A 5,606-nucleotide genomic window follows, 5' to 3' on the forward strand; every position below is an offset into this window, starting at 1 on the left:
ATGAAAAAGACTAATTTCTGTAGATTCAGTTGGAAGAGGGTCAAATTTGAATTGCAACTGCCTCGTAGATTGCTTTTTATTATAGGTACATAAGTATCTATTTAATGAGAGAAACATAAAATGTTTTCCAAGATTCAACCACTAGCTAGGAACGGTCCAGCCCGCCATTTTGACCGCATTTTGAAACGGGCATAAAAAAATAAAAAATAATAACAAATTGGAAAACCTTCGCATTGTGTCATTATATGTGACCAAGTTGCCACAAAAAGTAATAAACATGTAATACGGCAATTATTTTAAAAAAGTGTTTCTCAGAAATGTGCTATAATGCATGAAAATTCATTGCTTTCAAACCAAATGATCAATCTTATGGCCACATTCAAGGCATAGTTTGTTCAAATGATCTCATATTCTGGTAAAAAAATGGTCTCATATTGTGAACAAGGGTGCATCTTGGAATTCCAAACAATGTTGCCTAAGGGTGTTTTCATTTTCTTTGCACGGAAGTTTCATTTTCCATTTTTTGAGTGCCCAAAATGAGTTTTTATTGTGAAGGACCTACCATATATTTGTTACAAAATTGGACAAAATCATTTTTCTAAAATACTAGGACATATTTAATGCACAATTGACCAAATGGTTGGGTGTAAAAAGTTTTGATCCCTTCTCATGAAAACGACAAATTTCTGAAGATTTAGTTGGAAGCGGGTCAAATTTGAATTGCAGCTGCCTTGTAGTTTGCTCTTTATTATTTCCAAAAATCATTTATAGGTACATAAGTATCTATTTAATCAAAGAAACATAAAAAGTTTTCCAAGATTCAACCACTAGCTAGGAACGGTCAAGCCCGCCGTTTTGACCGCATTTTGAAACGGGCATAAAAAATAAAAAATAATAACAAATTGGAAAACCTTCGCATTGTGTCATTATATGTAACGAAGTTGCCACAAAAAATAATAAACTTGTAATACGACAATTATTTTAAAAATGTGTTCTTAGAAATGAGCTATCATGCGTGAAGATTCACGACTTTCAAACCAAATGATCAATCTTATGGCCACATTCATGGCATAGTGTGTTCAAATGATCTCATATTGTGCACAAGGGTGCATCTTGGAATTCCAAACAATGTTGCCTAAGGGAGTTTCCATTTTCTTTGCACAGAAATTTCATTTTCTATTTTTTGAGTGCCCGAAATGAATTTTTATTGTGAAGGACCTACCATATATTTGTTCAAAAATTGGACCAAATCTTTTTTCTAAAATACTAGGACATATTTAATGCACAATTGACCAAATGGTTGGGTGTAAAAAGTTTTGATCCACCTCTCATGAAAAAGACAAATTTATGTAGCTTCAGTTGAAAGCGGGTCAAATTTGAATTGCAGCTTCCTCGTAGTTTGCTCTTTATTATTTCCAAAAATCATTTATAGGTACATAAGTATATATTTAATCATAGAAACATAAAATGTTTTCCAAGATTCAACCACTAGCTAGGAACGGTCAAGCCCGCCGTTTTGACCGCATTTTGAAACGGGCATAAAAAAATAAAAAATAATAACAAGTTGGAAAACCTTCGCATTGTGTCATTATATGTGACCAAGTTGCCACAAAAAATAATAAACATGTTATATGGCAATTATTTTAAAAAATTGTTCTCAGAAATGTGCTATAATGCATGAAGATTCATCGCTTTCAAACCAAATGATTAATCTTATGGCCACATTCAAGGCATAGTTTGTTCAAATGATCTCATATTCTGGTCAAAAAAATGATCTCATATTGTGCACAAGGGTGCATCTTGGAATTCCAAACAATGTTGCCTAAGGGTGTTTTCATTTTCTTTGCACGGGAATTTCATTTTCCATTTTTAGAGTGCCGGAAATGAGCTTTTATTGTGAAGGACCTACCATATATTTGTTGCAAAATTGGACCAAATCATTTTAATAAAATACTAGGACATATTTAATGCACAATGGACCAAATGTTTGGGTGTAAAAAGTTTTGATCCACCTCTCATGAAAAAGACAAATTTCTGAAGATTCAGTTGGAAGCGGGTCAAATTTGAATTGCAGCTGCCTCGTAGTTTGCTCTTTATTATTTCCAAAAATGATTTATAGGTACATAAGTATCTATTTAATCAGAGAAACATAAAAAGTTTTCCAAGATTCAACCACTAGCTAGGAACGGTCAAGCCCGCCGTTTTGACCGCATTTTGAAACGGGCATAAAAAAATAAAAACTAATAACAAATTGGAAAACCTTCGCATTGTGTCATTATATGTAACCAAGTTGCCACAAAAAAAAACTTGTAATACGGCAATTATTTTAAAAACATGTTCTTAGAAATGAGCTATCATGCGTGAAGATTCACGACTTTCAAACCAAATGATCAACCTTATGGCCACATTCATGGCATAGTTTGTTCAAATGATCTCATATTGTGCACAAGGGTGCATCTTGGAATTCCAAACAATGTTGCCTAAGGGAGTTTTCATTTTCTTTGCACGGAAATTTCATTTTCCATTTTTTGAGTGCCCAAAATGAGTTTTTATTGTGAAGGACCTACCATATATTTGTTCAAAAATTGGACCAAATCATTTTTCTAAAATACTAGGACATATTTAATGCACAATTGACCAAATGGTTGGGTGTAAAAAGTTTTGATCCACCTCTCATGAAAAAGACAAATTTCTGTAGATTTAGTTGGAAGCGGGTCAAATTTGAATTGCAGCTTCCTCGTAGTTTGCTCTTTATTATTTCCAAAAATAATTTATAGGTACATAAGTATATATGTAATCAGAGAAACATAAAATGTTTTCCAAGATTCAACCACTAGCTAGGAACGGTCAAGCCTGCCGTTTTGACCGCATTTTGGAACGGGCATAAAACATAAAGAAAAATAACAAATTGGAAAACCTTCGCATTGTGTCATTATATGTGACCAAGTTGCCACAAGAAATAATAAACTTGTAATACGGAAATTATTTTAAAAAATTGTTCTCAGAAATGTGCTATCATGCGTGAAGATTCATTGCTTTCAAACCAAATGATCAATCTTATGGCCACATTCAAGGCGATCTCATATTCTGGTCAAAAAAATGATCTCATATTGTGCACAAGGGTGCATCTTGGAATTCCAAACAATGTTGCCAAAGGGTGTTTTCATTTTCTTTGCAAGGAAATTTCATTTTCCATTTATTGAGTATCCGAAATGAGTTTTTATTGTGAAGGACCTACCATATATTTGTTGTAAAATTGGACCAAATCATTTTTCTAAAATACTAGGCCATATTTAATGCACAATTGACCAGATGGTTGGGTGTAAAACGTTTTGATCCACCTCTCATGAAAAAGACAAATTTCTGCAGATTCAGTTGGTAGCGGGTCAAATTTGAACTACAACTGGCTCGTAGTTTGCTCTTTATTATTTCCAAAAATCATTTATAGGTAAATAAGTATCTATTTAATCAGAGAAACATAAAAAGTTTTCCAAGATTCAACCACTAGCTAGGAACAGTCAAGCCCGCCGTTTTGACCGCATTTTGAAACGGGCATAAAAAAATAAAAAAATAACAAATTGGAAAACCTTCGCATTGTGTCATTATTTGTGACCAAGTTGCCATAAAGAATAATAAACTTGTAATACGACAATTATTTTAAAAAAGTGTTCTCAGAAATATGCTATCATGCGTGAAGATTCATTGATTTCAAACCAAATGATCAATTTTATGGCCACATTCACGGCATAGTTTGTTCAAATGATCTCATATTGTGCACAAGGATGCATCTTGGAATTCCAATCAATGTTGCCTTAGGGAGTTTTCATTTTCTTTGCATGGAAATTTTATTTTCCTTTTTTTCAGTGCTCGAAATGAGTTTTTATTGTGAAGGACCTACCATGTACTTGTTGCAAAATTGGACCAAATCTTTTTTCTAAAATACTAGGACATATTTAATGCACAATTGACCAAATGGTTGGGTGTAAAAAGTTTTGATCCACCTCTCATGAAAAAGACAAATTTCTACAGATTTAGTTGGAACCGGGTCAAAATTGAACTGCAACTGCCTCGTAGTTTGCTCTTTATTTTTTCCAAAAATCATTTATTGTTACATAAGTATCAATTTAATAAGAGAAACATCAAAAAATTTCCAAGATTCGACCACTAGCTAGGAACGGTCAAGCCCCTCGTTTTGACGGCACTTATGAAACGTGCATAAAAAGTTCAAAAAAAATCAAAAAACTGGAAAACCTTCGCATTGTGTCATTATATGTCTCCAAGTTACCACAAAAAAAATAAACTTGTAATACGGCAATTATTTTAAAAAAGTATTCTCAGATATGAGATACCATGCGTGAAGATTCATTGCTTTCGAACCAAATGATCAATCTTATGGCCACATTCAAGGCATAGTTTGTTCAAATGATCTCATATTGTGCACAAGGGTGCATCTTGGAATTCCAAACAATGTTGCCTAAGAGAGTTTTCATTTTCTTCGCACGGAAATTTCATTTTCCATTTTTTGAGTTCCCGAAATGAGTTTTTATTGCAAAGGACCTACCATATATTTGTTGCAAAAACGACCCAATCATTTTTCTAAAATACTAGGACATATTTAATGCACAATTGACCAAATGGTTGGGTGTAAAAAGTTTTGATCCACCTCTCGTGAAAAAGACAAATTTATTATTTCCAAAAATCATTTCTAGGTAAATAAGTATCTATTTAATCATAGAAACATAAAAAGTTTTCCAAGATTCAACCACTAGCTAGGAATGGTCAAGCCCGCCGTTTTGACCGCATTTTCAAACGGGCATAAAAATTAAAAACATTAACAAATTGGAAAGCCTTCACATTGTGTCATTATATGTGACCAAGTTGCCACAAAAAAATAATAAACTTGTAATAAACTTGTAATTGGACCAAATCATTTTTCTAAAATACTAGTACATATTTAATGCACAATTAACCAAATGGTTGGGTGTAAAAAGTTTTGATCCACCTCTCGTGAAAAAGACAAATTTATGTAGATTCCGCTCGAAGCGGGTCAAATTGAACTGCAGTTGCCTCGTAGTTTGCTCTTTATTTTTTCCGGAATTCATTTATAAGTACATAAGTATCTATTTAATCAAAGAAACATCAAAAGTTTTCCAAGATTCAACCACTAGCTAGGAACGGTTAAGCCCGCCGTTTTGACCACATTTTGAAACGGACATAAAAAATAAAAAAAAAATGAAAACCTTCGCATTGTGTCATTATATGTGACCAAGTTGCCACAAAAAACAATAAACTTCCAATACGGCAATTATTTTAAAAAATGTTCTTAGAAATGAGCTATCATGCGTGAAGATTCATTGCTTTCAAACCAAATGATCAATCTTATGGCCACATTCAAGGCATAGTTTGTTCAAATGATATCATATTGTGCACAAGGGTGCATCTTGTAATTCCAAACAATGTTGCCTAAGGGAGTTTTCATTTTCTTTGCACAGAATTTTCATTTTTCATTTTTTGAGTGCCCGAAATGAGTTTTTATTGTGAAGGACCTACCATATATTTGTTGCAAAATTGGACCAAATCATTTTTCTAAAATACTAGGATATATT

This window comes from Triticum aestivum, chromosome 2B (assembly GCF_018294505.1).
Source record: "Triticum aestivum cultivar Chinese Spring chromosome 2B, IWGSC CS RefSeq v2.1, whole genome shotgun sequence".
Classification (NCBI taxonomy): Eukaryota; Viridiplantae; Streptophyta; class Magnoliopsida; order Poales; family Poaceae; genus Triticum; species Triticum aestivum.